Genomic DNA, 20,804 nt, shown 5'->3' on the forward strand with positions numbered 1-20,804 from the left:
TCAAACTTAACTAGTCTCATTCCAACATCCACGTTCTCAACTCATGCATTCCACTGCTCCTCACAGGCCCTGGGCAAAGCGCCCACCTCTGAGCCTCACTCATACTGTTCCCTCCTACAGGAATGCCCTTCTCCACCTGGCAAAATGCATCTTTCCAGACCCCAATCTGAGAGCCCTGATATGTCCCCAGCACATGCACACACACCAGACAGAATTTCATGGTGTCCTCCTCTGGGCCACTGGGCAGCCACTTCCCTCCAGCACAGAGTGGACATGCCATGCAGTCTTTGCCCAGACTGGGCCTCGCCCCCTGCTGAGCCAGGAGCACTTCCCAGCAGGCCCTGGGCCTGGCCCATCACAGTGTCCTCAGCCTCCAGCACACAGCAGCCTTGGCCAGTGCCATTCCGTGTTCCAGATAGGACTGGCCTCCGCCTCTGACTTTCTGTGGGACTTTGGGTAAACCACTGCCTCTCTGTGGCTTCAGTTTCCCCATATCTAGGGATCCCAGGGTTGAGATTTTTAAAATTTTTTTCTGATTGTTCCTCAGCTGCTGAGAGCTCTATGTCTCCCTGCCAGAGAAATCACCTGGGAACTTTCCTCTCAGACCACGCTGTGGAGAGAAACCAAGGAGCTGCCAGGAGGGCCAGTGGGACTTTCTGGGTTCCCAGCTGGACTTGGACTTTTCTAGAGGAACATCTGAGTCACCTTCCTGTCTGAGGAAGGAGTTTGGCCGCTGTGTTTTGGATGATGAAAGGCCAGGAAAGGGCCTCTGTCCAAACATCCACTCTTCCCACCCAGACCTGATGATGACCCTCCGGTGCCAATACCCCATTGATAATCACAATCGGAAGTATAATTTATACACTACCTTCCCCTATACTCATTCACAGTGCCCTGCAGTTCCCAAGTCAAGGAGACATAGCTGTGGGATAGATAGGACTAGGCTGGGTCAGACCAGAGCTCTGGTGCCAGGGCTGCTGCTCCTTCACCTCTCCATGCTTCAGTTTCCTCGTCTGTAAAATGGGACAAGGGCACCCATTTTCTTAGGTTGCTATGAAGAATACAGGTGCAAACTGCACAGTGCCTGGTGCCTAGCTATTGCTCAACACTCTGGAGGGACCAATGGTCTAAGCCAGGTAGGTGCTGGCCAACACCTGACTCCGACCATTATACAGATGAGAAGATTCCCCTGAGCAACTTGGGTGCAAACAGAAGGTGTTCTATTCATCTCCATGTCACCAGCATCTAGCACATGATAAATATCCAAAAAGCCTAAGAAATGTTCCACTTCCCACTTGGCCCCAGTAGCTGTGTGTCTTTGGGGAATCTGCCTTCCTTCTCTGGGCCCAGCCTTTTTGGGATGCTTAAGCTCACACTTTAATATCTAGGTGCAAGGGAGCAGTGGATTACATTAGGAACTCTGCAGTTGGCAGACCTGGACTGGTATAATTTCTGCCTTCAACACTAACTGTGTGATATAAGGGAAGAAGGGAAGTTCTTTTACCTCTTTAAGCCTCAGGATTTTTTTTTTTGTGTGTGTGTGGTTTGTTGTTGTTGTTGTTGTTGTTTAGAGACAAGGTCTCACCATTTTGCCCAGGCTGGTCTTGAACTCTTGACTTCAAGTGATCTGCCCACCTTGGCCTCCCAAAGTGCTGGAATTACAGGCATGAGCCAGCCTCGGTTTCCTTATTCATAAAAAAAAATTCCCCCTACCTCTCAATATTGTTTTGAGACTTCAACACATGAAAAGTACTGGACACAGCCCCAGAACATCTTAAATGCTCAATTAACTAAAGATGATTTAAGGGTGAGAAGAGGAAGTTGGGGGGTTGGCTGAAATGGTTATAAACCATGTTGTGGGAACCCAGAAGAGAGAGCAACAAATTCCAGCTGGGGAGATGTAGAGAGAGGAGGCGACCCACTGGAGGCCACACAGTTATTGTGGCAGAGCTGGAGGGAGTTCCACAGACCAGACTCCTGTTTGGGCTGGAAGGCAGCCATCTCTGAGGGAGCGAGGCACTGGTTTCCTGTCTTCCTTCTGAGAATCCGAGGCACCTAAGACAAACAAACAAATAAATCTTGGCCTAAGTTCCATTTCACTCAGTGAAGGAGCCTTGTAAAAGCATGTGTCTGAGCAGGAAAAGTTTATCCCCACCCATTTCACCTTCAACTTGAAGAAGGAGCCCTGAACCGTGATTCAAGCCTGGGTTCTAGACCTCTCTGGGCCTCAGTTTCCCCTTCTGTAAAATGACCAGATTTTATAGGCATTTCTGTGATCTTGCAAACAACCACCAAGATAGATTGTTAAGTGGAGGAGGAAAAAGAACAAGGCCAGTATGCATAGAAGATGACAGTTTAAGGAGAAGGGTGGGGGAAGGTGGGAATGCCTGTATACATCAGCTTGTATATGCAGAAAATTTCCTGGAGGGCTACATGAGGAACCAGTACCGCAGGGCTTGCCTCTGGGGAAGGAAGCAGGAGTCAGGGGTGGAAGGAAAGTTTTCATCTGTTTATTCTTACTTTGCACCTTTTGAAAGTTAAATTATGTAAATGTAATCTCTGTGGGGGGGATATATATACACACACATATATACATATATATATATATATGCACAGTAAAAAATAGAAAAGTATTGAAATCCAGCACTTTGGTATTTTTAAAAAGTTATATAACATTGACTGCAGTTTTGGTTTCCTTTTAATACACTGAGATTCCAAAAAGAAAACCCCCAAAAGGCAGGATCTCCGGTCAGAGACCTAATGCCTGCAGGAGGAGGAAGTGGGGGCAGAAACAGGGAAAAGAGATATACAAGGTTAGAAAATTCAAACCTTATTATGAAAGGTACAAAAAAGGAAAGTGAAAGCCTTTGCCTCCCTCCCCAGAGGCAAGGTAATCAGAGGAAATCTCTAACAGCTTTTTGTGATTCATCTGGGACATGGGAGAATTAAAAGTCAATAAATAAAAAGAAAGAAAAAGAAACCGACATTCTGAAAGCTAAGTTTCCATTTGATTTAATCTCATGTCTGGTAGGAGCTGTTTCTTGCAGGTGATTTTGTCCTGTTTGTCCAGGGACTGGGTGGGGTTCCATTCTCCTTGGTCAGGTATACAAGCTGGCAGGCCTCCTGGAAGCAGCATCCCTATCTTCTCAAAGTTAGGCAATGACATTCAGAGCTGGCTCCTGGGGAGGGGGAGGCCATCCAGAGCCTACCCAGCCTCACACCCTATCCCCTGGCAAACAACCTCAAGCCCTGACTGTGGTCCTCTCTCTCCAGAACCACAGGCATCTCCCCAGCTGGGCTGAGAAATGTGTCCAGGGGTTCCAGGACACCAGCACCTTTTCCCAGCTTCTTTTTTATTATAAAAATAACACATGCTCTTGGTAAGAAATTCCAAGAGCACAGAAGAGCAGGAGCCCCCTTCTCATTCCCTTTCCTCAGGATGAACTGAGCCATCAGGGTTCTTGGCGTCCCAGTCAGCCCCAGGAGATCATAAGGGTAATGATGCCCATTTTATAGATAAGGAAACTGAGGCATGGAGAGGGGGAGAAACCATTGAGGCCATGTGCTGAAAAGTGGCAAAGGTGGGATTTGAATATGGCTCTTCTGCCCCCAAGTCTAGAACTTTCCACAAGTCTACCAGGAGTACAGCTCTGATCAGCTCAATTCCAAGTTCATAGTGCTTCTTTGCCCCATCCTTATCACTCCTCATCCCCACCACACAAACATATACATGCATACACACACACACACACACATACATACACACACACACATACATACACATACACACACATACACACACATGCATACACATGCATACTCACATATACAAGCACATGCACGCAGACATACACACATATACATATACACATACACACATTACACACATACACACATATATACATATATATACATATGCACCCACATACACACACATACACACAAAACCCCACAGTGACTAACCCAGCTGCATGAAAATGCCTCCACACACATATATACACTCACCCAGCCCAGTGCCCTCATCCCCATAGACTATTTCTGAACCAACATATACACTTGCACACACTTAATCACACATGTGCAATGTACAAAAACACACTTCAGACACTCACACGTGTTCGCACTTCCAGAGACACAAAGACACACTTCTACACACCATAGACATAGACGCTGGCACACACCCATGCCCACCAGCCTCCCCTCATACCCTCTGTCAGAGCCCACCCCTCAGAGGCGCCACATCCATCTCGTGGCCAAGCCATCACCGCCAAAGTCACGTCCTCTTCTGCCCGATCAAGCCCTAGTTGTGGTCTTCTAGATACACTATTGTGCCAGCCAGATGCCACCTGTCCCCCAGTCAAAGCTGGGCCCCTCCCTCAATGCCCTTGCCCTTCTGCCCAAGATTCCAAGGCAGCAGAATTCTTTTTATTTTATGTATTTATTTTTGAGAAAGAGTTTTACTCTGTCGCCCAGGCTGGAGTGCAGTGGCATGATCTCGGCTCACTGCAACCTCCATCTCCGGGGCTCAAGCGATCCTCCTGCCTCAGCCTCCCAAGTAACTGGGACTACAGGCATGTGCCACCATGCCCAGCTAATCTTTGTATTTTTTGTAGAGACGAGGTTTCACCATGTTGGCCAGGCTGGTCTTAAACTCCTAATCTCAGGTGATCTGCCTGTAAGCTAGCAGAATTTTTGTTTTTTTTTTTTTTGAGACGGAGTTTCACTTTTATTGCCCAGGCTGGAGTGCAATGGCGTGATCTCAGCTCACCACAACCTCCGCTTCCCAGGTTCAAGCGATTCTCCTGCCTCAGCCTCCGGAGTAGCTGGGATTACAGGCATGCGCCACCACGCCCAGCTAATTTTTTGTAATTTTAATAGAGACAGGGTTTCTCCATGTTGGTCAGGCTAATCTTGAACTATTGACCTCGGGTGATCTGACCGCCTCAGCCTCCCAAAGTGCTGGGATTACAGGCATGCGCCACCACGCCTGGCCAAGCTAGCAGGAATCTAGGGCTTCCTGTTCTCACCTCTCCCACCCACATGGCACTAGTGCCTTGAAGACATTTGATGAAGAACCTCACAGTTCACCACTCCTGCCTCCTGAGGTGTGCACAGATAGCTTGAAAGGGACCATCTGTTCCTGAGGATCTGCACTCACCCTCGCTCCAGACCCTCTTCATCTTCTCTGAATGTTTCCAGATCCCTTACCTCAGTTTTTCCCCTAACAGTTCTCAGAGGATGGGGACCTGAACATTCAGTCATGGTTCCATTTGGCTCACCTGTAAATGTGATTCCTGAACACTCCAGAGACAACTAGGAACTTCATGAAAACACACAGTCCTGTCCCCAGACCCATGTGGGGTCTCTGGGGCTGGCACAGGGTGGTCACTCAATCTGATGGCCAAGAGGTCAATTGAAGAGCTGGGCAGGTGGAGAGAGGAACATCTTTCTCTCCCATAGTCAGACATAAACCAGGAGAGAACTGGATCCCCAAAATGTAATCTTAAGGACTTAAGCACAAGTACTGAGGGCCCTAGTTGGGGTGCTGTGAATATATGGGGGAAACACCCTGAACTGGGGATTTATTGGGGGATTTATTCATTTGTTCTTTCAATTAATAAATACTTCCTACAAGGAGACTGGCCTCAGTGACTGTAATCCCAGCACTTTTGGAAGCAAAGGCAGGAGGATCACTTGAGTCCAGAAATTTGAGGCCAGCCTGGGCAACATAGTGAGACCCTGTCTCTACAAAAAATACGAAAGTTATCCAGGCGTGGTGGTGCATGCCTGAAGTCCCAGCTACTTAGGAGGCTGAGGTGGGAGGATCATTTGATCCTAGAAGGTCGAGGCTGCATTGAGCCATGATTGAGCCACTGCACTCCAGCCTAGGTGACAGAGCAAGACCCTGTCTCAAAAACAAAAACAGTTCCTACAAGGAAGCAGGCACCAAGATCTGTGGGGATTGAAGAGTCCCAGTTCACATGAGTGTGGGGTCTGGTGGGGACACACGTATCCTAAGACTCTCCTCTCTCTCTCTCTCTGTCTGTTTCTCTCTCTCTCTCTCTCTTACACACACACACACACACCATGCCAAGGGTTCTGGTGCAGACAGGGGAGCAGACCCAGGCTGGAGGTCAGGAAAGGCTCCCCGGGGAGGGAACCAGAGGAGAGCTGAGGGCAGGTGAAGGTGTTGAGCTCCTTCAGCAACTCGGAAACTTTTTCAGACCACCTGACCTAGAAAAATTTTGCATCAGACTCTCTCATTTTTATGAGGAACTTGATAAACGAAGAAACTTGCTCTATATATCTGCTGAAACCGTTGGAGAACAAAGGAGGCATCAGTAATGCTCTTTTTTTAGAATGAAAAATAATTTTCATGGCTCTTTTTCCTTTCACATTGCAAAAGCAGTGCATTTTGGGAAACATGACTCCCCCAGCCCCTACCCTCCCTCACCCTGCCCACTGTGTCTCTGGCTGGGGAACAGGGCACCTGACTTGCACCAGCCCGTCATGACCTCCTGGGACTCCGAGAGTCCACCTGTTGCCTGTCCAGGAACCTCCCCTGGGCAGACCCACCTGTGCCCCTGCTGGCACATCCTCTGTTGAGGTCCCCAGGACAAAGGACATAGGATGGTCTTCTAGGATCTGAGTCCCAGCAACCATAGAGAAAGACTGCGACAAACAGGCCTGGAGAAAATAGCGTTAGGCATATCAAAATCCAGAGGGAAACGGGGAGTTATTTGAAGATAAAGAATTTCCAGAGGAAATGTCAAAACTCTGAGTGGCTTCATGCAGGTGGAAAAGGGCTGTAGCTGCTGGTTCCTGCCCCTCCCCAGGGTTGTGGTCCCCATTTCCCTCCTTGGAAGCCCCACTTGGATGGGTTTGCATCTCGGATATGGCCTGCAACACTGGGTCCAAGCAGTTTAGGGGCTAGCTCTGACTCTGGAAGGCTGGAGAAATGGCTGCACCGGCTCTGGGCTCTCACGATGCACACAGGGCCAGGAGCAGTGGCTCATGCTTGTAATCGCAACACTTTGGGAAGCCAAGGCAGGAGGATTGCTTGAGGCCAAGAGTTTAAGACCAGCCTGGGCAATGTAGACCTTGTCCCTAAAAAAAAAAAAAAAAAAAAAAAAAAAAAAAAAAAAAAAAAAAAAGTTGTTGTTGTTGTTTTAATTAGCGGGACATAGTGGCCAAACACCTGTAGCCCCAGCTTACTCAGGAAGCTGAGGCAGCAGGATCTCTTGAGCTCAGGAGTTTGAGGCTGCAGCGAGCCAAGATTGTACAATTGCACTCCAGCCTGGGTGACAGAGCAAGACCTTTCTCTAAAATATAAATAAGGCTGGGCCTGGTGGCTCATGCCTGTAATGCCAGCACTTTGGGAGGCCGAGGTGGGTGGATCACTTGAGGCCAAGAGTTCCAGACGAACCTGACCAACATGGTGAAACCCCGTCTCTACTAAAAATACAAAAATTAGCCAGGCGTGGTAGTGCGCGCTTGTAATCCCAGCTACTCAGGAAGCAGAGATAGGAGAATCTCTTGAACCCAGGAAGTGGAGACTGCAGCGAGCTGAGATCATACCGCTGCACTCCAGTCTGGGCAACAGAGCCAGGCTCCATCTTAAAAATAAATAAATAAAATAAAAATAAATAATGATTTTAAAATGATGCCCATAGAAAACGTGTAGTGATTAAAAGGAAAATGGAATATTTGTCCCTCTTTACTGCACTTTCCCCAGGATCCCTGGCTTTCCTGGAGAAATTGATGCCCCATCTCAACTGGACTCCATACCATCCTCGGTTCTCCTGAGACCCATCTTCTCTCAGTCCCACCCCTAGGCCTTTGCTCATGATGGGCTCCATGGAATGCCTTCCCCTTCCTCTCAGCCCATATAGATCAGACCGGTCCTTCTCTGCCCACCTTCCCCAGCACACCTCCTCCTCTTTGGCATCCCTGGAGTTCTTTCTCTTCCACTAAGTCTGCGTCATTTAATCAGGCAGGATCTGATCTCTTGTTTCCTGATGTTTTGCAGAGGAGCTATCTAAGCTAGCACTGCCCAGTGGAAATATGACACAAGTCACATAGGAAATTCAATTTCTTTTTCTTATTCTTTTTCCTTTTTAAAAAAAAAATACAGAGTCTCACTGTGTCGCCAAGACTACAGTGCAATGGCACAATCTCAGCTCACTGCAACCTCCGCCTCCCAGGTTCAAGCGATTCTTCTGTCTCAGCCTCCTGAGTAGCTGGGAATAAAGGCGTGTGCCACCACACCCAGCTACTTTTTTTTGTATTTTTGGTAGAGATGGGGTTTCACCGTGTTGGCCAGGCTGGTCTTGAACTCCTGACCTCAAGTGATCCACCTGCCTCAGCCTCCCAAAGTGCTGGGGTTACAGGCATGAGCCACCGCACCCAGCCAGAAATTAAATTTTTCTAGTAGGAGCATTGAAAAAGTAAATAGAAACAGTGGAAATTCATTTTAATAATATATTTTTATTTAACCCAACATGGCCAAAGTATAATTACATTGCAAATTAAAAATAAAACAGTTTATATGTTTGTTTTCATACTGTCTTTGAAACCTACTTTGTATTTTACACTTATGATCCCTCTCAATTCAGACTGGCCACATTTCTTTTTTTATTTTATTTTATATTATATTGTTTACTTTTTTTTTTTTTTTGAGATGGAGTCTCACTCTATTGTCCAGGCTGGAGTCCAGTGGCGTGATCTAAGCTTACTGCCACCTCTGCCTCCTGGATTCAAGCAATTCTCCTGCCTCACCCTCCTGAGTAGCTAGGATTACAGGTGTACACCACCATGCCCAGCTAATTTCTGTATTTTTAGTGGAGATGTGGTTTTGCCATGTTGGCCAAGTTGGTCTCGAACTCCTGACCTCAAGTGATCTGCCTGCCTCGGCCTCCCAAAGCGCTAGGATTACAGGCGTGAGCCACTACATCTGGCCTGGACCGGCCACATTTCATATGCTCAAGAGCCAGTGAATGACTACTGTGTGGGCGGGTACAGGTCCAGGCTGTATTTGTCTTTGGGTTACATGTGACAGAGGTTCACATTAAACTGGCATAAGTGAAAAAGGGCATTGGCTCATGAAACTGACAAGAACAAAAGGGATAGATAAATTGAGGGACAGCTAGCTCCAGGTGTTCCGATGACGTCAATGTCATCAGAGAGCTGACATTGTATATTTTCCAGCTTTCATTCTCAAGTAGGTTCTGGACGGCATAGCAAAGACAGCCACCACCAGCTCAGCCACCTGACCCCACACCCAGCTTCTCTATTCCAAGTGTTCCCCCAGGCCAGACTCCCAATGGACCAACTGGAATTCTGCACTCATTTCTGAACCAATCAGTGTTGTGGCAAGATGGGTGGAATGGCTGACTAGCAGATGTGAATCATCTGACCATTCCCAGCATGAAAGGAGAGGAGAGTCAGCCTCACCTTTCCTGCTGGGACTGACAGTGGCCACGGAGGGGTTTCTCAAAGGAGAATCAGGAGGTTTGGTACCCGAAGACTAAGGGGGCCACACAGGATGGGGAGGGAGAGGGATGTGAGGTGAGAGTGGAAAGTGACCAGAATGCAGGTTGGATTGAATAAAAAGAGGCTCCCAAGAGTACTGGAGTATGAGATTGAACAGGAAAGACAGGCTCTTAGTCTGGCTGAAATGTTCAAAAGATGTAATGGCTAGTAGGGCACATGCCAGTGAGAGCAGATAATAACCTTAGTGCTGGGTGCCCAGGAGTTTTGGGGGTTGTGGGAATCCCAGAGAGGGGAAGGGCCGGGATGGTCGTGGGGACTATGGGAGGCTCATTGCAGCCCCATTTACCAAGGAGGACAGCAGTATTTCCACCTGTCGCCACTGATATGGCCCTAGGAAGCACATCAGGAGACCATCCAGAGGCCTCGACCTCAGACACTGCATCCCATACCCCACACTAAGCATGCAGCCCACCCCGAGAGAAAGCTCTGTGCTGGTGCAGCTCTAAGCAGAACACAGAAACCTTTGAGCCCAGAAAGACAGAGCAGATGGACCTTCCCGAGGGTCTGGAGGTCCCCGAGCCCAGGCAGGCAAAAGGGCTGTTATCCCAATGGGGAAGGCTGGGCATGGGACTCAGAGATGAAGACTCCTGGGGAAGGCAAGGATCATGAATGGCCTTCCCAGGGGGGAACCCAGGCTTCCTGAGCTCCACTAGAGAGGCACAGAAAGCTGACTTGAAGAGCCTAGAGAATTGACTCAGTCGTCTGTCCGTCTGTCCATCCATCCATCCATCCATCCATGCATCACTTTGTCTGTTCACCCACTCATGTACTATTTATTTATCAAGCTCCTGCTATGTGACAAGAATGCCCTACCTGCCAGGAATAGCCTGGTGAACTAGATGGCCAAGGTGCCTGCCTTCGCAGAGCCCAGAGCCTAGTCAGGGAGAAACACGATCAACAGATAAGCCAGCCAATGAACACGGTGACTTCAGATCTCAAATAGGGTGGCCAGATAGGAAGTGAGTGGTAGGAGAGGTGGGGGCTGCTTTAGCCACACGTTGAGGAAGAGTCATTCGAAGAAGATGGCTCTAGACAGAGGAAACGGCCAGTTTCATAGACCCTGCGGAGGGAGTATGTTTTATATTGGAAAACCAGATAAATGGAGGTGGGAGATGAAGGTGGGGGAAGAGGTCGGAAAGCTGGACATGGCTGACTCAGGTGAGGCAGTCAGGATGCACTGTGGTTGTGGGGAGGGCAGGCTAGAGATTCTCTCCACAAAGTCAGATTGGCAGGTCGAACTGGCCCCATAGTATTCACCAGGCACAAGAACTGTCATACTGGGCTGGGAACAGTGGCTCATGCCTATAATCTCAGCATTTTGGGAGGCTGAGGTGGGAAGTATGCTTGAGGCCAGGAGTTCAAGACCAGCCTAGGCAATATATTGAGACCCCCATCTCTACAGAAATTTTTTTTTTTGCAAAAATTAGCCAGGCATGGTGGCATGTGCCTGTAGTGCTAGCTACTTGGGAGGCTGAGGTGGAAGGATCACTTGAGCCCAGGAAGTCGAGGCTGGAGTTAGTTGTGATTGTACCACTGCACTCCAGCCTGGGTGACAGAGTAAGATCTTGTCTCAAAAAAAAAAAAAAAAAAAAAAAAAAAAGTCACACTGTTTTATTTTGCCGGGCTAACACATAAAGCATTTACTGTGTTCCAGGCACTCTAATTGCTCAGCATGTATTAACTTATTTGATCTTCTCAACAATCCTCTAAGATAGATACTAGTAATAAGCCCATTTTACAGATGGGGAAACTGGGGAACTGAGAGGCTAAGTAACTCCCCTGAGGCCACAGAGCTGGCAAATGGCAGAAGCAGGATTTGAACTCAGGTGGTCCCAGAGTCCACGCACTCAGCCATGAGGGCTCGAATTAAAATTGGCCAGCCAGGCATGGTGGCTCACACCTGTAATCCCAGCAGTTTGGGAGGCCGAGGCAGGTGGATCGCCTGAGGTCAGGAGTTCAAGACCAGCCTGGCCAACATGGTGAAACCTCATCTCTAATAAAACTACAAAAAAAACCCCAAAAAATTAGCTGGGGGTAGTTGTGAGCGCCTGTAATCCCAGCTACTCGGGAGGCTGAGGCAGAAGAATCACTTGAACCTGGGAAGTGGAGGTTGCAGTGAGCCGAGATCACACCATTGCACTTCAGCCTGGGCAACAAGAGCGAAACTCCATTTCAAAAAAAAATGGCCCTCTACTCCCTGCCTATCAGAGTGGTAAGCTGTCGTCTCAGCCATTCCTGGGGTTCTCCTTCTAGGGTGGCCAAAGTCTTAGGGGGCATGGGCAGAAGCAGTCCAGAGAACTTGGAAGTGAGCTCCTGGCCTTTGGTCTATTCTGGTCATCACTGAAATGCTCACTGTCCACGTGATCCACTCATAGCCAAGAAATTGAGCCACCTGACTCCCTCAAAGCCAAGGGTGGACCTTGGGTCTTTGGCTCCAGCTCCCGAGGGACCAAATTTTCCCTGCCCCATCCTGTTAGACATCTTCGCCTGCCTCATCCACTTCACTTCCAGATTCCCCCATTCCCCTGGGGCTGGCCTGGCTTCTCCCCTCAGTGGTCAAGATGTCCAAACCAGGACCTTAACAGGCATTTGCTCCTGGCACCCCGTGGCTTCTGCCCTCCACCCTCAGCCAAGGAAACCGAAACAACAAAAGCTTGGCCGTGCTACTTGGACTGCCTTACTGGGAAAATCCTACCCTTTCTTTTAAATCTCCTTCAATAATGAAAACAAACAGGACTAAAAACAGCATCTCAAAGTCCATCCTGCCATGTGAATTGGCAAGCCCTCGTGGCTTTTTTTTTTCTTTTTGAGATGGAGTCTCACTCTGTCGCGCCCAGGCTAGAGTGCAGTGGCATGATCTCGGCTCACTACAACCTCTGCCTCCTGGGTTCAAGCAACTTTCCTGCCTCAGCCTTCCGAGTAGCTGGGATCACAGGCGCCTGCCACCATGACTGGCTAATTTTTTGCATTTTTAGTAGAGATGGGGTTTCACCATGTTGGTAAGGTTGGTCTCGAACTCCTGACCTCAGGTGATCCGCCCGCCTCGGCCTCCCAAAGTGCCAGGATTACAGGCGTGAGCCACCACGCCTGGCCTCATGGCCTTTATTAAGGAGACAATGTAAAGAAAGTGCTTGGCACAATGCTAGGCACACAGCATTCAAGAAGGGGTTTGTTTTGTTTTGTTTTGTTTCGTTTTGTTTTTGAGACAGCATCTCACTCTGTTGCCCAGGCTGGAGTGAGGTGGCATGATCACGGCTCACTGCAGCCTCAACCTCCTGGGCTCAAGTGATCCTCCCACCCCGGCCTCTCAAAGTGTTAGGATTACAGGTGTGAGCCACCACACCTGGCCTCAAGGAGTTTTGAGCCAGACAAATCAAGTTCCATTTATCAGCTGTGTGACACTGGGTAATTCATGTGGTCTCTCTGAGTCTCACTTTCCTGTAAAATGGGGGTAATGATGACCTGTGTTGTGGTGCTGTGATTAGCATTAAGTGAGATAATGGATGGAAAGGAAACATTCACTAATACTCAGCTTCCTGCTTCACTTGTCCCTGGGAGGGCTGGTGATGTGTGCTGAAGTCCCGAGAATGCTAGGAATTACCCCTTTCAGGCACCTTGGCTGGACAAACACTAGGTCCTCATTTGGCCATCTGACTTCATCTGTGCAAAGTAGGGCAAAGCACAGGAAGAGCCATATCGGGGCTTCTCCAGCTGCTTGTGGGCTTTTCAAGCTCCACCCAGGGGACTTTTTTTTCCCAAGCTGGACAAATGCCCAGAGCAGGGAATGGGTGAGGCCTGTCCCACAGGGCTTATTGTTGGCATCTAGGCTGCTGATAAGGTGGAAACAGGACATAAACAGAAATGGTGGCCTTCTCCCTTCCCAATTTTGGTCTCAGGGACCCAGGGGTGCAAGGTTTCCTCCAGGCCAGGAGGGTGTCACATGAAAGGTGTCGAGGGGGGACAGCTGATCATCCACCCAAACCCAGGAGACAGAGCTGTGTGGGAACCTGGTGCTGAGCCCCATCAAGGGAGCCCTTTCTCCCAGGCCGGCCAGGAGGGCAGCAGGCAGGGCGGGGCTGGTGTGGTCTCCAGTTCTGGCCCTGCCTCTGTTCCCTTCTCTCTAAAATGATGTGCACTCAGAAAGGTTGGTGATGCAAGAAATGAAGGGAGGGTCCCAGAGGTGGAGAGTGCAGGGCTTCTGCCCCAAAGAGGACCTTGGGCAAGTCACTCAGCCCACCTGAACCTTACCTCCCAGAGCCTTACCTCTGCAAAATGGGGTGAAAGTGGGAAGCTAGCAGCCCCTGCTTCAAAGCCCTTGCCTTCAAGGGAAACCAAGCATCTAGTAACCTGGCTCCCCTATGGCCTTGGTGACCTCCTATTGCATCCCTACATCCTCTCTCTCCACCCTGACACCCCACACATACACTAGCCAGCCAGCAGGGCTTGTCTGTTTTACCCCAAAACACATCCTGAATCTTGAATTCTACCACCTTTTGCAATCTCCACTTCCCTGGTCCAGCCATCATCATCTCTTACCCTCCCTGCCCTGGCCTTCTCCCTGGACTTTCAATTCTTCCCTTGTCCTCCCATCCATCCTCCACACAGCAGCCAAAGGGATAGTTTTTGAAGGGCCCTCAGGACCATGCCACTCCCCTGCTTAAAACACTCCAGGCTGGGCACAGTGGCTCACACCTATAATCTCAGCATTTTGGGAGACCAAGGCCGAAGGATCTCTTGAGCTCAGGAGTTCGAGATCAGCCTGGTCAAGCTCCTGTCTCTACAAAAAGTACAAAAATTAGCCAAGTGTGGTGGTGCACACCTGTAGTCCCAACTACTTGGGAGGCTGAGGCAGGGATTGCTTGAGCCCAGGAGATTGTCTGCAGTAAGCCAAGATTGTGCCACTGGACTCCAACCTGGGCGACAGGGCTGGACCCTGTCTCAAAACAACAACAACAACAATAACAAACAAAAACACACCAGTTACTCCACCACAGAAGAAAATCCAAACTCCTTTCCCTGGCACTCCAGCCCTGTGTGATATGGCCTGAAACTTCCCATCACCTTATCCCTGCCACACTGGACTTGCTGTCCCTCCAACAGACTATATTCCTCTCTGCCTCAGTGCCTTTGCACTGGCTATGTCTTTTATCTGAAATGCTGCCACCTGCAGCTTTGATTTTGCTTGTCTTTCTCCTTTTGAACTCAGTGTCAGCTCCTTACAGAGGCCCTCCCTAACCACCCTGCCTAGGAGAGCCCCAATCACTCTTGATCACTGTTAAAAGGGTATTTTTTTTTTTTTTGAGATGGAGTCTCACTCTGTTACCCAGGCTGGAGTGCAATGGTGTCATCTCAGCTCACTGCAACCTCCACCTCTTGGGTTCAAGCAATTCTCCTTCCTCAGCCTCCTTAGTAGCTGGGATTACAGGCACGTGCCATGACGACTGGCTAATTTTTGTATTTTTAGTAGAGACGGGGTTTCACCACGTTGGCAAGGCTGGTCTTGAACTTCTGACCTCATGATGTGCCCACCTCAGCCTCCCAAAGGGCTGGCATTACAGGCATGAGTCACCTTGCCTGGCCAAAAGGATAATTTTTAAGATAAAATCATAATTCTCATATAAATATAAAATGAACACGTCAAAGATTTTATTTTAGTCATTAATTAATGGGAGGACCTGTTCAATGTTATAGCCAATTCAAAAGAGAATTCAAAGACACACATATATTGGCAATCAGGAATGCTGAAATGAATTCATAAGTAGATTGCAAAATTGGTCAATATCCACAGAGCAATGATCAACTGCATTCTACCCTAACAAAATTCACCTGTATTTCTGCGGACAAGAATTATTTGGACATAAAAGTAATGAAAGGTGCAAGCCCTTACAGAATCAGATCCAGCTATCTTTTTTGCCTGTTTTAAAGTCTTTCATGGCTCTTTTCCTCCTTGGCTGTCTGAAGATAGATCGCCATCATGAACGACACCGTAACTATCCGCACTAGAAAGTTCATGACCAACTGACTACTTCAGAGGAAACAGATGGTCATTGATGTCCTTCACCCCGGGAAGGGAACAGTGCCTAAGACAGAAATTCGGGAAAAACTAGCCAAAATGTACAAGACCACACCGGATGTCATCTTTGTATTCGGATTCAGAACTCATTTTGGTGATGGCAAGACAACTGGCTTTGGCATGATTTATGATTCCCTGGATTATGCAAAGAAAAATGAACCCAAACATAGACTTGCAAGACATGGCCTGTATGAGAAGAAAAAGACCTCAAGAAAGCAACGAAAGGAACGCAAGAACAGAATGAAGAAAGTCAGGGGGACTGCAAAGGCCAATGTTGGTGCTCGCAAAAAGCCGAAGGAGTAAAGATGCTGCAATGATGTTATCTGTGGCCACTGTGGATTTTTCACAAGAACATTAATAAACTAAAAACTTCAATAAATAAATAAATAAATAAATAAATAAATAAATAAAGTCTTTCATGAGTTTCTTGCATCCTCTACCCAGCATTTAACAACACCTGGACGTATTTGTTCACCTGTTTCTTATCCTTCTCCCTTCACTCCATGCCTGAATGTATCTTGAGAGTGGAAATTCTGTTTTGTTCACAGCATCTAGAAGAGTGGCACACAGCAAGTGCTTAATAAATGTTTGTTGACTTTCTTTCCAGCTTCCAGGGCAATTTGTATTTTAGAAGAGGACACAAAAGAGGTTAGTGCTAAACCTAAAAGAAAGAATTCTGGCAGTCAATGGGGAGAGGACATTTGGGACAGGGAAAGAGGAGGGTTTCATTGTCTTTCAGATAACCAGGACCTCTGCCCATCCCCAAGGGGCTGCATCCCAAGCTCCAAGCATCTAAAGGGAATCTGATCTAAGGGTGGTAAGTGCTGCTGTTCTCTGGCTGAGGCCGCTCTGTGATACCATGTCAGACAAGTCCGAGGGCACTAAAAGGTTAATGTGACCCCACTGCTCACACCCTCTGGGCCTGACTCCTGGACTCCAAAGTTGGCTCACAGATGTTCGAGGGTCTCGGACCCTCTCTTTTAGTGCCTGTGTACAGAGAGGGGCAGCAGCTGCCATTGTAGGAATATGAATCATTCATGAGGGAATTCATTAATCAATGTGTAATTGTTACACACCAGGTCAGCGGCCCAGCCCCCTGAGATCCTAGAAATCTCATCTCGTGGAGAAGGGCACCCTCTCGGTACCAAGGTCTTCTGGTCCCTGGAAACAGCCTGTGCGCGGCGTGCGTAAGCCTAGAGAGGGCGGAAGGGAAGAGAGGAAGATGCCGCTGTGGCCAGGAAAAGAGAGATGAGTCACGAAATGAGGGGATGCAGGAAGGAGGAAGAGAGGGAAGAATGTCCCTACGTACATACTGTGTGCCGGGCACGGTTTGGGCACTGGGGACATAGGAATAGGGCGGGTCTGGCTGTGCAGCTGCAGGCCTCGTTCTAACCCGGAGCCTGAGTAAATGAGTTATAACACATATACAAATGTGAAGCTGCAGCTGGGGCGAGTATTCGGAAGGAGAGCGCGGTAAGAGTGCCAGGCGGCCTTGCAATAACTGGGCTTTACCTAGATTGGGCGCCAGCCCACGGAAATGTCTACGAATCAGTGCAGGTATACGGACTTGATTGTATTGTGCACAAGGGAAATGCAAGATTGCTTGCAGATTTCAGGAATCAAAGCTGACATGATAGTACATGTATGCATGCAGAATGAATACATGCTGGAGGCACGAATGCATGTGTATTAAAGTAATAGTCTGCGGTCTCGGCCTTCTCTAGTAGGCCTTGCGCACCCTCTGGCGTCGCCTAGGTGCATCGCGCTGACCCGCCTTGTCCCATCTCTCCACGCCCATTGGAGGAAGTGAGTGTATCTCGCTCCACCCAACACCGGGCGGAGAACTAGGCTTAGGTCTTCGCTGCCCGCTACGCATGCGCACATTACAGAACTTGTGAAGAAGCTTTATGCAGGGCATATCACAAGCAGTCAGGATGGCCGAGCGGTCTAAGGCGCTGCGTTCAGGTCGCAGTCTCCCCTGGAGGCGTGGGTTCGAATCCCACTTCTGACAGAGCTTAATTCTTTTCTCTCATCAAGACCGCAGATCAATGAGCTTATGATGTCTTGTGTGTATATATAGTACTCATAATCTTTTTTTATTCTTTCACAGATCAATGAGGTTATGATGTCTTGTGTGTATATGTTCTCATAATCTTTTTTTATTCTTTTACAAAACGAGTATTTTCTTATTAACGAGGATTTTATTTTTTAGAAAAGAATCTCGCTCTGTCGCCCAGGCTGGATTGCAGTGGCGAGATCCTCCTGCCTCAACCTCCTCAGAAGTTGGGAGTTCAGAATCACACCACCACGTCCTGTCAGACTTCTTCCCCACAGACATTCATTTGACATTCATTTGACTTTGGATTGTAAAACGTACGGTCCCCTATGTTTGCGGGCCTCTCTTGGTGTGCGGTCGTCGAGATTTCTCTTCTAAAATACCGGAAAAGAGTATTTGTCAGAAGTGGGATTCGAACCCACGCCTCCAGGGGAGACTGCGACCTGAACGCAGCGCCTTAGACCGCTCGGCCATCCTGACTTCCCGGAGAGCATTATTTTGGGGTCTGATGTAGTTCCTCTCATGCTGCAACGACGCTCGGGACCCAGAACCCAGAGGCGGTGTCCCGGGCAGTCCTGAGTCCGGCCGGCAGCTTAGGTTATCCACAACCAAACCCAGCTGGTGCAGCGAGACTCACTGCTGCTCTCAAACCGGCGCTTTCTACTGAATACACAGATAATTTACATGGAAAGTCAGTTTTCCTTACCATCAACAGAAATAAACACAATGAAAACGAAATAACGTTGCTAAATTCTAGCCGCCTGCCCAGGCTGTGAGCCTCAAGTGGTGGTATTATTCTGAACGACTACTAATACCGGTCGGATGTTTCCGGCTGTGAATGGGGCACTGGCGGAGTAGGGGGCGGGGTTTGGAGAATTATTGTTGGAAGGAGGATGCTCTGTAAGGTTTTTGTCATCCGCTCCTCAGGACGGGAGGCCTTGGGTTGGGAGATCCCACTCTGCAAATGATTACCTAGGGCCTCATCCAGAAAGAGTTGGCTTTTAGACCTTTCTAATAAGCTGATCAAAGGAAAAAGTTGGAGATTGTTAAGCTTGGGGAAGAGAATTATTATCTGTCTACAAAAGCCTGATATACAAGGGGTTGGGATTGTGTCTGCCTGTCCTTTTTGATCCAAGAACTGGGGCCTGAGGTGGGGGTGCAGTGGGTGGATAGTTACAGAGGATGGGTTTGGGAGAAGAAAGAGTTTGCCGGAAAGGAAACAGGGTGACTGTATTGGTAGGGATATCCCCGTCGCTGGAGGCATTCAAGACGAGGATCGATGGTCACTTGGTGGAAATGCTGCCAAGGAGATTCAAGAGTTTCTATTGCTGCCGTAACACATAACTACAAATTTGGTGGCTTAAAACCATCCCATTTATTTATCTTACAGTTCTGGAGGTCATAAGTCTAAAATGGGTCACAGGGTTACATTCCTTCTGGAGGCCAGAAGGGAGAATCCATTTCCTGTCCTCTTCCAGCTGCTGGAGACCACCCATATTCTTTGGCTCCTCACACACCACTCCAACCTTTGCTCTGTCTTCACATCACCTTCTCTGACTCTGACCCTCCTGCCTAACCTCTTTATAACAACCCTTGTGATTACACTGGGCTCGTCTGATAAGCCAGGGTCATCACCCCATCTCCAAATCCATTATTATTATTATTGTTATTATTTTGAGACATAGTCTCACTCTGTTGCCCAGGCTGGAGTGCAGTGGCACGAACTCGGCTCACTGCAACCTCTGACTCCTGGGTTCAAGCAATTCTCCTGCCTCAGCCTCAGCCTCCTGAGTAGCTGGGACTACAGGCACTCACCACCACACCCGGCTAATTTTTGTATTTTCAGTAGAGACGGGGTTTCGCCATGTTGACTGGACTGGTCTTGAACTCATGACCTCAAGTGATCCACCCGCCTCCCAAAGTGCTGGGATTACAGGTGTGAGCCACTGCGCCCAGCCCAAATCCTTAATTTAACCACAGCTGCAAACTCTCTTTTAACCATTTAAAGTAACAGAGCCACAGGTTCCAGGGATTAGAATATGATGAGGAGACTCATTATTCTACCAGTGCCCTAAAGCACAATTTGATTTGGAAGATTCCATCCAGGAGTAATTTTCTATAATATCTTTGGTCTGCAACCAACTTTCCCCACCACTTCGCTGTTCAGTTTCCCCAAAACTGCTCTGAGTTCACCTCCCCCCTCATCACAAACGTGGCTGGTGGATCCCGGAGGCCCCTGCTAAACCTTGAACAGGTTGAGAAGTACTGCGTTTGAATTCCTGTGGTGTGACCTTGGGTAGATCACTTCACCTCTCTGAGCCATATAGGAAGGAAGGGAGGAGTTGGAGCAGGGGTCCCTAACCCCTATACCGGTCTGTGACCTGTTAGGAACCGGCGGCATAGCAGGAAGTGAGCCCCAGGCAAGCTAAGGAAGCTGCATCTGTATTTACAGCCACTCCCCAACACTTGCATTATCGCCTGAGCTCCGCCTCCTGTCAGATCAGGGGCAGCATTAGATCCTCATAGCAGCGTGAACCCTATTGTGAACTGCGCGTGCAAGGGATTAGGTTGTGCAGTCTTTGTGAGAATCTAATGCCTGATGATCTCCCATCACCTCCAGATAGGACCGTCCAGTTGCAGGAAAACAAACTCAGGGATCCCACTGATTCTACATTATGGTGAGTTGTATAATTATTTCATTGTCTATTACAATGTTATACTAACAGAAATAAAGTGCACTATGAACATAATGTGCTTGAATCATCCCCAAACCACCCTCCTAACCTACCCCTACCTCCTCTGGAAAAACAGTCTTCCACAGAACCAGTCCCAGTCCCTGGTGCCAAAAACGCTGGGGACCACCGAGTTGGGGGACTGTAACGCCATTCATCGGTTTCTTTGGGTGTAAAAGACAGAAACCCAGCTTGCCCTCGTTTTGGCAAAAAAGGGAGATTTGTTGGCTCATGAGACAGAGGGCAGGTTGGGCAGGCAGGCTGCTGGATCTCCGGGATCCCAGGAAGTGAGGGATCAGAACTTCTCCCACCTGTGCCCCTCTCTGCTTTTCTGGAGGCAGCTCTGGCCAGGGCCTTGTCTCTCTGTTCAACACCAACAGGGCCACCCTCA

At 48.6% G+C, this 20,804-nt stretch overlaps 2 non-coding genes and 1 pseudogene across 3 annotated transcripts; 2 read left to right on the top strand and 1 right to left on the bottom strand.

Moving 5' to 3' along the window:
- Positions 1-15,526: 15,526 nt before the first annotated feature.
- LOC115830908 lies at positions 15,527-15,994 on the top strand (annotated as a pseudogene). Its single transcript, XR_004026452.1, has one exon. The product of XR_004026452.1 is annotated as a 40S ribosomal protein S24 pseudogene (transcript).
- A 1,559-nt stretch (positions 15,995-17,553) lies between these two features.
- On the top strand, positions 17,554-17,636 carry TRNAL-CAG. Its single transcript has one exon. It is a non-coding gene; the product is annotated as a tRNA-Leu (tRNA).
- A 442-nt stretch (positions 17,637-18,078) lies between these two features.
- Positions 18,079-18,161, bottom strand: TRNAL-CAG. Its single transcript has one exon. It is a non-coding gene; the product is annotated as a tRNA-Leu (tRNA).
- Positions 18,162-20,804: the final 2,643 nt, after the last annotated feature.

The sequence above is a fragment of the Nomascus leucogenys genome, chromosome 2, assembly GCF_006542625.1.
Source record: "Nomascus leucogenys isolate Asia chromosome 2, Asia_NLE_v1, whole genome shotgun sequence".
Lineage (NCBI taxonomy): Eukaryota > Metazoa > Chordata > Mammalia > Primates > Hylobatidae > Nomascus > Nomascus leucogenys.